Source organism: Microtus pennsylvanicus, chromosome 13 (genome assembly GCF_037038515.1).
Source record: "Microtus pennsylvanicus isolate mMicPen1 chromosome 13, mMicPen1.hap1, whole genome shotgun sequence".
NCBI classification, from domain to species: domain Eukaryota; kingdom Metazoa; phylum Chordata; class Mammalia; order Rodentia; family Cricetidae; genus Microtus; species Microtus pennsylvanicus.
Genome location: NC_134591.1, coordinates 3,460,359 through 3,473,664, shown reverse-complemented (window position 1 = coordinate 3,473,664; position 13,306 = coordinate 3,460,359).

The following is a 13,306-nucleotide window of genomic DNA, read 5'->3' as shown; positions in this document are numbered from 1 at the left end:
TCCCCTTGTTTTCCTTATTTTATCTTTTTTTTTGCAGGATAGGCTGGAGGGCGTGATTGCAATTACAGAAAGATATTTTCATTCCCAGATACTGCGAGTGTCACCTCTATGGGCTTACTGTGCAAAAATGTCTGCTGGGATCGTATATCAATTGCCCCAAGGTTTTCTGTATTATGACTTCACACTCACGATATGTGTTTGGTGTTCCATAGATGAGAGGGGAAAGGGCAGATTCCAGAGAAGCATCAAACAGAGCCCAAGTGATAAGAGAAATGCCAGGGAAGGCAGAACAATAAAATATTTTTAAAGTTCTCAAAGTACATAAATCATTCTGTAGCCACACTGTCCTGATTAGAAATCCAAAATAGAAAAAGAAAGCTCTTCTGTGTTAGCATTTCGTCAGAACCAGCAACTCAATGCCCAGGGGAACCAGTGTTTGAGGATCCCAGAGTTGTGACTGGAAGGACTGACTCACGACATTCCATGCAGCCAGTGCTCAGGCAAAACTTCAGCACGGAGTGTGGGCTTTCAGAATCCTTGTGGTAACTTCTCATTCCAGTTGAGTTGCAAAGAAGAAACAAGCCTTCCCGTGGGGTGGGTGGTTGGCTAACAATAGTAAGAAACAGAGAAGCAGAAAAGGGATAGATTCATACCAGGCATGATGCCAAACACCAAGCAGTTCTTGAGATGACTGCCAAAGGTCTAGACTGTCACGGGACTGTCACTCAGCCATGGTGCAGCACACCCGGTGTCATGACCGACATGAGGCCCACTGAGACCACAGTACTAACCAACATACATATTGGGCTAGAAAGTAGAAAAAAAGTTCTTCAATAATACTGACATAGATTCAAACTCCAGTGCAATCACCATGTATGAATTAGACAAGGTGAGCTTCAAAATTCTCACTTTAAATACAAAAAAGAGAAGAAAAGAACAACTGCTGTTAAAAGGACTAAGTGAAATCATACATGTAAAATAATCCGTAAGTACAATATAGCCTTGTGAAATACTTCCCCATGATATCAAATTAATTTTTTTAGATTTTCTTTATTACTGTTTAAAAACACAAATTTATATAACCAAATGAATAAAAAGTTATACATGCTAATCACTTAGAGGCTTTTTTGTTAGAACTGGGGACAGGAAGAATGTATGTGTCTGTTGGTTGCACCATGCTCATCTAGACATGTTAATTGGTGAGGGAAGTCCTTCTGTCTATATTTTGCTTTTATTGGCTAACGAATAAAGCTGTTTCAGCCAGTGGCTTAGCAGAATAGAGCTAGGTGGAAAAACTAAACTGAATGCTTGGAGAAAGAAGGTGGAGTCAAGGAGAAGCCATGTAGCCCAACCACAGACAGATGCCAGGGATGGAACTTTACCCAGTAAGCCACAGCCACGTTGTGACACACAGATTAATGGAGATGGGTTAGTTTAGGATATAAGAGGTAGTCAGAAATATGCTTAAGCTATTAGCCAAACAGTATTGCAAATAATATAGTTTAAGTGATTATTTCGAGTCAGGGCTGTCGGGAAATGAATAAGCAGCTTCCTACTACAGTTAATGATCATTCCTTATGCTTTCAAAAACCTCTAATATCTTATACTTTGAAAAATCCAGAATTCCGGTCATGCAGGAGATAGATTTTGTATCTACCAAGCCAAAATCAAGATCTCAGATCAGCCCAATACTGGTTAAATGATTCCGGAAGCACTGCTTACTCAGTGACACTCAACGTCCTTAGCCATAAAAGAGTATATTGTTTCTATGCTGCAAATTATGCATCAAATTACACCACAGGCTTGAAATTGCCCAACACAGGAAGTGCTCATTGATTTCATTCATCCTACGAAGCATATCCAAGGTATCAGAGGGTGTTCTAAAATCCAGTGATACATCATGAAGTAAATAATATCACTACATTCCACTGTGGAGCCTTGTCTACTAGAGAAGGCAGGCAACGAATGGATAAACAAACAGACCTCTTTCAGGTGCAATAAGTGTTGTTAACAGATCAACTGAGCGATGGATTATACAGTGATTAAGCATGGTGATGTCAAACAAGTGCACATGATTCTTTCTCCCTGGGTTTGCACAGCTTTTCCTCTTTGGAGTTCTAACTCTCCCACCCCCTGAGCATGGGCCTCCAGTAAAAATGAATAAGTAGTTATATTCTGTTGAATTGAATCATCTAACAAACTTTAAATAAAGTTGTAGATAGGATTCGACAATACATGTTTATTGAACAGGATGGACAGAACTGGGTATCACTTTGGAGACCCTTGGAAAAGCATAGCTACGCTGTCTCTGTTGAAACTATAGAGGCAATTCTTGGGAAATAAGATTTCTCCCCCAAAGAAGGCAGTCCTCAACAATGCAATCTTTGTTGCAGAAGGACATCAGTGACCTTGTTCTGAACTTGGTCCAAGCTGAGGAAGAGAGGGGAATGGCCAGCTGTGAAAAGACCAATTTGCTTCCAATCTACTTTTCTTGTGGTCAGACAGAAAACCAGCTCCCTTCTGTTGCAGTGTCTCTCATGGACAGATGCCAAGTAGGGCACAGAATGAAGAAACATCCCTGTTCCCACTGTAGTAGGCACATTCAGTCTTGAGTGGAGTCACTAATGCTAGCTATTCCTCAGCTATAATGCTCGGAGGGACCCATATTGAAATGCCCGAGAAGGGGGCTGTAAGTTCAAGTCTAATTCAAAGTTATAACTATTCATACTCTTCATTCATTCATATCTGAAAATACCCAGTGTTGGCTAGATGTGGGAAAGCAGGAATTCCCATATAGCACAGTTGGGAGTGTAAATTAGTATGACCTCTTCAGAGACCCACTTGGCAAAATTTATGGAAATTAGAAGCACATAGTTCTTTTATTGTAATCATCTCACTTCTAGGAATTTATACTTCAGATAAATTCTCAGAAATGCACAAATATGAAAGTGTCTGGAAGATATTCAGTGCAATGTTGTTTAAGATAGCAGAAGTCTAGAGGGCTGAGCCTTATATGTTGTAGATTGAAGGTTGAAGTGCGTGGAGAGGTATGTTAAAAAGACAGAAAGAAAAAGGAGAACAATATTAATTCCTGTGCATGGGAAGACCCACTTACGCAGAAAAAGTGTGTTCCTCCTCTTAATATGTATGCTCTCTGCTTCAATATGTCTGCTGTTTCCTTGCTAATTCCAACATTTGGTGATACCAAAATGACAAGAGTCAATGACATAAGTCCCCATGGATGTGCAAGATGTTAGAACCAAATGGTTACCAAAGATTAGTATGAAGGGATGAAACCCACAATCCCTCGTCTGCTTTTCCCTATAGATCTGTGTTCCTGGACTAAGATAAAGCAGAAGCAATAGTCAGCTATGTACAAAGTTGCTTGTACGTCTTATGATTTTTTTCCTGATTTCCATTGATGAGCAGCTAAGACCATGTTCAGGGTTATTCACTTATCATTCTTTTCAGAATGGATGGCCCTGTCCCTCCTTCCATCAAATAGCACAGAGAACAATCACAAAAGAAGCTGAGACTCCAAAAGAAAGAAAGCTCATATCTTCATAAAAAACATTTGCTTCTTTCTAACTCTAAAACATCCCCCAAATTTTCCATTTGCAAATGCTACCAGCAAGTTCGCAATGAATACCAAATGTTGAAGAAAAAAAGTAATTCTACCCATTCTGCCACTAGTTAACTGTAGAATTGTGGTCATACTTCCTGCTCACACTGGGAATGCTTCCCCTGCAGTACAGATGATAAGGACTATGTGTTCTTCAGACAGCTTAGGGATAACAAATACAGAACGCCGAGACCTATTTCTTCCAGCTCCCATATAGGCTTAACTAATTGATCACAGCATTTCCTACAGATCTCAAATGAGTCCTCCTAATCCTTCTTGAATAGAACTCTAAGCAGTCTCTACCCATTCAAATTGACATAAAAATTGGCCCTTCTTGTCATTCTCCAGATGAGATAAGATCTGAAGCTCATTTCTGAGTTGGAATTCAGTTTCCGTTACAGAAGAATTCAGTTGAACTGTAGCTGATTTATAAAGACCATCTAGATCATTAAACTTTGAAGTACGTCATCCTGCTTCTGAGTTTTAAAGACTGGTATACAGAAATCCACTTGAACTTGGCTTCTCGCTACTCCATCGTCACTCATATCTGTACATCATTTTATCTGGGAGAAGTAATTTAATCATAGCAATTTTGAAGGTATGATTTTGTACTGTCTGCACCCTAAGCGACAGGGATGTTTCCTCATGTTTCCTTTACACTCTCGAAGGCTAGAACTTCTTCTCATAAATACTTTTCTCCACTGACAAAAGAAAGACATATCCCTCATCCTTCATTTATCTTCAGTTAATTTTGGGGTGAAAAAAAATCAAAGATAGAATTTAAACTTTTATTTTATTTCCAAAAATTATTTTATTAATTTTTAGAGAATTTCACATCATGCACCCCAATCATGCTCACCTTCCAGTCCTTCCATGTCCACCCTTCACCCTGCAGCATGTCCCCCAAAAAGTCCCTCTAAAAGTAATTAATAATACAAACAAAAAAACCCACCTCAATCCTCGCTCTTTCCAACACCTCTTCTTCATTTATCTTAGTGGAGTCTGGAGCTACGGTGTGCCATGCAGTATGCTGATGGAGGAAGGTCATTGGTTAAATAAAAAGAAGCTGCTTGGCTCTCATTGGTTAGGAGATAGGTGGGAGGAGTAGACAGCACAGAACGCTGGGAGGAAGAGGAAGTGAGGGCAGACTCGACAGCTCTGCTCTCCGGAGCAGACACCTCAGAGAGACGCCATGACCTGCTCCCAGGCAGACACACGTGATGAAGCTCCGACCCAGGATGGACTTAGGCTAGAATCTTCCCGGTAAGACCGGTGCTCACAGATTATTAGAGATGGGTTGATCGGTATATCAGAATTAGCCAGTAAGGGCTAGAGCTAGAGGGCCAAGCGGTGTTTAAATGAATACAGTGTCCGTGTAATTATTTCGGGGCAAAAGCTAGCCGGGCAGGCGGCTGGGGTTGGGGACGCAGCCCCGCTGCCGCTCCATATTACTACAAATGGCGCCCAACGTGGGGCTAACTGAGTCCACAGAAAGCCTGAGAAAGCTTGGGAAAGAGTAAAGCATGTTTTCTTGATTGTGACAATTTCTCTGGTCTACTCTGCTTGCTAGAGGCAAGCAAGCGCCTCATCTAAGAGAGGCTTCCTGACTCAGCTTTAGCTGCAAAGCCTGCAGCTCATTAAGAGGTCCTGCCACGAAACACTTAAACGGTGTGACGAAAAGCTGAACACATGCTTTTCGGTTTTCAGCCGTAGCAGGAAAAAAGCTGCGCTGTTTAAAAATGCCGGCTTTCTGGGCCATCCTGCCAGGGAAAATTCTGACTGTTTGAGGCAGGAGGGCCGGCTACTGAGAGAGGACTTGAGTGTTGTCTGTTGTAGCTTGCTGGCTGGCAGGGACCATGAAACACCATAGAGGTGTGGCTATAAACATGGCTGCAGCCTGTATACCCGCCATGAGGCTGGAAAGCTAAGGAATGGGCTGGATCCAGCCGTCAAAGCCACGGCTTTAGTCCTACTGATATTGCTTGGTACATTAAAGACTCATGTGGTCAGAAAAACAGAGATACAGTAAAGAGAACGTCAAAGACAAAGAAAAATTTTAAATGATTTATAGTGTTAAAATATATGCAGACTAAAAGTTAAAATTCTTAAAGTAAACCTCTGTGACTTCAAGGTGTGGTAGCACACGCCTTTAATCCCAGTGCCTAGAAGGCAGAGACAAACAGATCTCTGTGAGTTCAAGGTGTAGTAGTGTACGCCTTTAATCCCAATGCCTGGGAGGCAGAGACAGGCAGATCTCCGAGATTTCAAAGACAGCCTGGTCTACAGATATACGCTCAAAAAGCAAAAAGTTAACCTAGGAATGTCACAGCTTAGACTCTTAAGCGCCTAGTGATTTAAAGGTTCAAATCAAAAGTGCTCCTGGATAGTAAAAAATTGCAGATGCACAATAGGACAGATTCAGACCACTAAATGAGTCACACTGTTGGTTGAATGTACGTAGGCTTGGGAGAGAGAAGAAAAGGAATATAGAGAATAAAGTTAATGGTTAAAAAAAAGGTAAAGTCTTTAGAGTACAGATAGTTAAGAGATTAAAAGAAATAAAGAAATATAAGCCACGTAAAAATGGAAAATTCACAGAGAGTCTGGATTATGTACATTGTGTTTTCTTTAAAATTTTTGACTGTGAAGGAGCTAAGTACAGAGAGACATTTCATTACATGAGCTGCCAAGCTAAACCAGAATGGATATAAGGGTATTACGATTTCAGAATTTGGATCTAAGGATATGATGCTTTGGAGAGAGTCTTCTTTTGTTTTCACAGAGGATGAGACTCTATGGATTTCTTCAATTCCGATTTGGTATGATGGACCACGTCCTCCTGAAGGGTTGCTGTGAACATCTTCAGAAAATTGCTTCGCTCAACTGCCAACTGAGATGAAACTAGCACACAGGTTATAACATGAAAGACCTAATTAATGACGCCCCCATTCAGCAGGAAGCAGTTTGGAGAGAAAAAACTGCGCCCATGTTCCCAAATATAGTTTATAAATGTTCTTTTACATTTAAAGGGGGATATGATATAGACATGAATAATTTGCATTAGTATAGATTTTGCTTTATTGATAGAGATTTACGGTCAATTTTGTTATATGTATAAATGTTTCTGATGTAACTTTTACTTGATAACTGTTTTGTTATATGTAATTTTGCTATGTTAAAGTTAAAGCCTTTTTTTGTTTAAACCGAAAAAGGGGAAATGATGGAGGAAGGTCATTGGTTAAATAAAAAGAAGCTGCTTGGCTCTCATTGGTTAGGAGATAGGTGGGAGGAGTAGACAGCACAGAACGCTGGGAGGAAGAGGAAGTGAGGGCAGACTCGACAGCTCTGCTCTCCGGAGCAGACACCTCAGAGAGACGCCATGACCTGCTCCCAGGCAGACACACGTGATGAAGCTCCGACCCAGGATGGACTTAGGCTAGAATCTTCCCGGTAAGACCGGTGCTCACAGATTATTAGAGATGGGTTGATCGGTATATCAGAATTAGCCAGTAAGGGCTAGAGCTAGAGGGCCAAGCGGTGTTTAAATGAATACAGTGTCCGTGTAATTATTTCGGGGCAAAAGCTAGCCGGGCAGGCGGCTGGGGTTGGGGACGCAGCCCCGCCGCCGCTCCATATTACTACAGTATACCCTGTTGTCCCATCAGCCTCAGCTACAGAATAATCATTGCAGTGAGTCATTGGTCTGATTCAAGACTTCTGGCACAACATCCTCACTGGACCCGCACTGATATTTCTCTCGGGTATCCTGCTGTTGCCCCAGTCATGGAGACCCTGAGGTCCTTCCTCAGAACCAGTCCCTTCAAGCAATCTTGCAGGTCATAAGATGGGGTAAATGTTAGGGTAGGCCAACCCAAGGCCCAGAATTTGGGTCTGGATGGTGGCTGATTTCCTCGGTCTGGGCCACTGGGGTGCTAACTCAGGCCAGGGGCAGGGCCAGCTCTCCTAGGCCCATGCCAGTCAGTTTTCCCATGTCTGTGGTGAGGGGTGATGCCATGACAAGCTCTCAGGGAGTGTGTGGAAACCTGCTGTCCTCCCAGAGCATCCAGGGAAAGACAGGGCCAGCCATCCCATAACCAGGGAGAGTCTGGCTGGCTCAGCATGGACCTCAGATTTCAACAGGTCTAGTTCCCATGACCTCCCGCGGCAACACAGGCCAAGGACATCATCACAGACCCCAGCTACAGAAGGAATACAGACCCAGATATGTCCTGTGCAGCAACCCTGGCCTGGACAACACCATGGCCCCAGGTGACAATGCAGGCCATACAGATTGGTGTGGCCCAGAATTTGAACTTCTATTGAAACTGTAAGAAAAGGAATATGTGAAGTATGACCTGATAACATTATTTTGCAAGTCAGATGATTGCCAGTTACAACAAAATTGAGCTGAAAACTAATTAAAATATTGGTGAAGTATTCATTAAAATGCCTTGTGAAATAGTAACATTTGTCGTAGAGTATACCTAGCATGCTATGATCTAGAGACCTCCTATCTAACCATATTTGGATAGTCATTAAGTATCGGAAGGTTCTCAACACATGGAAATCATAAATATTTGATATGGAAATAGCCATTGCCAGAATTTAATTACTACAAATTTACACGTACCAAATTCTTTTCTTTAAATATGTGCCAATTAAAAATATTTTAAAATGGAAATCTTAGAAGTCAATTAATAAAATATAGCATTCCACTTAACTTTTAAATAATCAGAAAGTACTTTTTATAATAATCTATCCCTTCTGACTTTCAGCACATGACAAGCAAATTATAACCTTATTATAACAAAATCTCTTCTTTTGCCACTGTCTTATATTTGTGGGCAGATTTTTTTCATTGTTTCTAAATAAAAACTGAAAAGTGGAAATAGAATTTAAATACCAATATAAGAACAGTCATTATATTCCAATACTAATTTATTATATGCACTTAAAAATATTTCATTCAGAGAAGCATTACCAATAAAAATTTATGTTCATGCTATACTAACCAAAATTTTAATAAATAGGTAGTATAATAGCCAGATTGGGTACAACTAGAAATTCATATGAGGATTCAGTCTAGAATATCTGAATAGATACAAACTACTACCAATGTGTTGATTTTGACATGTGAACATTTTCTTTCAGAAGAATACAATAAAGCAGTTAGTGAAAGAGCATCAAAGATGGAAATGTACCTTGTTACCACAAGCCTTTATGGGATGGAAACATATTTAAGGGGGAAAAATAAGTTGAATGTTAAGAGGGATATTTCCATATATTTTTTTTTCCAAGAAAATCATGCAAGCAAGAAGGCTTCAGACTAATCTCCAGAATCCTCATGAAAAAATGATGAGAGGTGGTGGCATGTGCTTAGAGTCCCATTGCAGGAGAGGTGGAACAGGTGGTCATGGGGATCCCTGAAGTCAACTTAACCATGTTGGTGAGTTAAAACCCAGTGAGAGACACAATCTTTAGAAAAGTTTTGAAAAGGTGAAAGATTGGTAGCTGAGACTGTCCTCTGGCCTCAACGACACATATGTGCCTGCTTGTGCACATAAACACACTAAGACACCCAGCCAGACACCAACACAAACACACACACACACACACGCACACAAGAAACAATGTCTCCAATTACAATATTCCATGTCGGTATCTATGCCAATGTTTTTCTGAGCAATACAACAGAGAATTGCAGTTTCTTTAGAGATTCTTTTGTTCTGTGATCTTTTCTCTATACATTCAAAATAGATTGCTGAGTAGCAATGAAGACAATGGTGGTGGATGACAAAAAGAAAAAGAAAACAAAACATGTCATATATCTACTATCTCTCCAGTTTGAAGTGGGATTTGCTTATGTGCTTATTCATTCAGCAACCCTTTTCTGACCACTGGCCCCATGTCAATTTGTAGATTAAGGACTGGAAGCCACCAAAACTGAGAAAAATAGGCTCTACCTTAGAGTTCTCCTCACAGATTATTAAAACTAAAAAACAAACTCACAGGCAAGTGATTACAATATCCCGACATGTTTCATTAGAGAGCCCATCACTGTGCTAGAGATAAGAGAGGATGGAGATCGCTTCATTTAAGCAAGGTCTGTGTTAGGAAATAAGAAAGCCAGGAGCACATTCTAGCACAGAGACTGATGGAATTTGAAACTTTTATAAAGGGGTACAGCATGGATAAAAAAGACAATAAAGTCACCAGTAAGTAAGCAGAGGCAGGAGTTACAGGTAAGGAACTAAGGTAACCATAGATGGCAAAGGATCTTAAAAGCCATCTTAGCCTGTTAAAGCTTTAAATAAACACAAGAGACTGGGTGGCTTGAGCAGCATAAATTGATGTTTCAGGGTTGTGGAAATTTAGAAGTCAATGATCAGAGCATGAGTTGAACCAGAGTCTAGGGAAGGTCAGTTTCCTTGTTCTTTGATTGTATCTCTTAAGTTTGTCTGCACATGGTAGAAGGGCAGAGGAAGCTCCCTTGAACCTCTTTTCTAAGGGCACCAAATCTGTCTAAGAAGCCTCTCCGCTCATGTCCTAATCAACTCCTAAAGGCCAAAATCCCAATATCATCATACCGGCGGTTAGTTCTCAGAGTCTGGATCAGAGATATTTGGACTATACTGAAACCTTTTTCTAGGCATTTAAATTTGATCTTTGAGATCAATGAATAAGTTAAACCAAATAAGAACATTAAAGTGACAATTATACATTGAAACAGAAGTCGTGATTAAAAGCATATAGCTTGGCATTCAGACTCGGCTTTGCTGAGGACTTGGGGTCAGTGGTTTCCTGTGCTACAGTAAAGTTTCTGCTGCTGAGAGATGATGAATTGAGAACGTTGGCGAGCTGGGAAACTACAACATGGTCGCTGGTGTACTTAAGAAGTAATTCTGGAGTGTTGAGGGGACTGGAGAGATTAGTCACAGCAGCAGAAGCGCCATTCTGCCCCCAAGCCCGCCCTTTTGCCTGTGAGGTCCTTGGAACCCTGTAACACAGCCTGCTCCAGTGCTAAGGGGACCAGAGAGCCAGAGAGCCATTGGGGAGTGTTCCTGGGCTGTACTTTCTTTCCCACAAGCAGGCCCTCAAGCTTGCCCTTTCACCTGTGAGGTCCTGGGAACTCTGCAATACAGCCTGCTCCAGTGCTGAGGGGACTGGAGAGATTAGTCAGGGCTGGAAGCACCACTCTGCCCCCAAGCCTGCCCTTTTGTCTGTGAGGTCCATGGAACTCTGCAACACAGCCTGCTCCAGTGCTAAGGAGACCAGGGAGAACCCTGCAACAGAGCTTGCTCCAATACTGAGGGGAACTAAGAGAAGGCAGACCAAGAAAAACTCCAAAGTACTCAGACAGCCACAGCAAAAGTTTGGACAAAGATGCCAAGACTCTGCTGGCCTCATTTGAAGGAAGAAATGGGTAGGGGCCAATACAAGAATACCTCCAACATCCCAAAAAGCAACATGGTAATGCTAGAATCCAACGGACACACAACAGGAAGACTTGATCATCTGAACCCAGAAGAAGTAGAAGAAAATGACTTTAAATGTAACTTTATGAAAATGATGGAAACCTTAAAAGAGGAAGTGAAAAACTCACTTAAAGAAATGGAAGAAACCAATTAAGAGTGAGTACATTTGGTTTCTAGCCATAAATAAAGGGCATTGAGCATATAATTTGTGATCCTAGAGAAGCTAAATAAGAAGGTGAACCCAAAGAAAAACATATAGTCATCTGCCTGGATATGGAAAGTAGACAAGATTGCCAGGCAAAAACTGGGAACTTGGGGGTGAGGAGGCATGGGGCTAATGGGAATTGGGATGAGAAACGTGAGAAGGGGAGGATTGGGGAAGCTTCGGGGAATGGGATGGTTGGGATAAAGGAAGGTGGACACGGGAGCAGAGAAATATATATATCCTAATTAAGGGAGCCACCTTAGGGTTGGCAAGAGACTTGACTCTAGAGGGGCTCTCAGGTGTCCAGGGAGATGTCACCAGATAGTACCTTGGGCAACTGAGGAGAGGGAACCTGAAATGACCCTATCCTGCAGCCATACTGATGAATATCTTGCATATCACCTTAGAACCTTCATCTGGCGATGGATCGAGATAGAGACAGAGACCCAAATTGGAGCAATGGACTGAGCTCTTAAGATCCAAATGAGGAGCAGAAGGAGGGAGAACATGAGCAAGGAAGTCAGGACCATGAGGGGTGCACCCACCCACTGTGACAGTGGAACTGATCTATTGGGAGCTCACCAAGGCCAGCAGGACTGGGACTGAATAAGCATGGGATGAAATGAACTTTCTGAACATGGCAGACAATGAAGGCTGATGAGAAGCCAAGGACAATGGCACTAGGATTCACTCCTAATACATGAACTGGCTTTGTGGGAGCCTAGCCTCTTTGGATGCTCACCCTCCTGGACCTGGATAGAAGTGGGAGGACCTTGGACTTCCCACAGGGCAGGGAATCTGGACTGCTCTTCAGTCTCGAGAGGGAGGGGGAATAGAGTAGGGGGAGGGGGAGAGGGGAAGGGAAGTGGGGAGAGGGAGCAATCTGTGAAAGGAGGGGGAGGGAAATGGGAAATGGGGAGGAGGCGGCAATTTTTTTTCAACAACTAAAAAAAATAAACAAAAAAATAAAGAAAAAAAGGATGAGACATTGAGTTTACTAAACACAGCACAGAGGCCATTGTCTGGAAGCTTAAGAATGTATGCCGCTTAAATGGGTCAAGGTCTCAGTGAAGTTGGTGTACAGAGATGACAGTACAGGAGACAGGGAGGAAGATGAAAATATTTATTTTGATTATCTACACTACAGCTTCTGTTCTAACCCTATCCCTAACCTATTTTCACTGTTTTGATTTTACTGTCTTAAATGTTTATTCTGTCACTGTTTATTAAATAGCCAATATATACCATACATTATGTTTCAGAAGGTTAATAAAGTCTGAAAGATAGTATATAAAAAAGAAATGGAAGAGAAGACAAACAAAAAGTTTAAAGAAATTAATAAATCCCTCAAAGATACTCAAGAAAACCAAGAAAAGGCAATCAAACAGGTGAAGGAAACAGTTCAAGACTTGAAGACCAAAATGGAGGTAATAAAGAAAACACAAACTGAGGGAAAGCTGGAAATGGAAAATCTGGGTAAATGAACAGGAACTACAAAGACAAGTATAACCAACAGAATACAAGAGATAGAAGAACAAATCTCAGGTGCTGAAGATACTATAGAGGAAATAGACTCAGTAGTCAAAGAAAACATTAAATCCAACAAATTCTTAACATAAAACATTCAGGAAATCTGGGACACCATGAAATGACCAAACCTAAGAATAATAGGGGTAGAAGATGAAGAAGAACTTGGCTCAAAGGCACAGAAAATATATTTAGCAAAATTGTAGAAGAAAACTTTCCCAACCTAAAGAAGACTATCTCTATGAAGGTACAAGAAGTTTACAGAAGACCAAATAGGCTGAATCAAAAAAAAAAAAATCTCCTCTCCATATAATAATCAAAACATAAAGAATAAAGGAAGAATATTAAGAACTGCAAAAAAATTATTTTTTACAAGAAATCTGTCAAGTAACAATTACAATTCCTATTTTTAAATGTGGATATTGAATCATAGATGGCTTGAATTTCTCATCTAAGTTCACAAAACAGCTAAAGAAA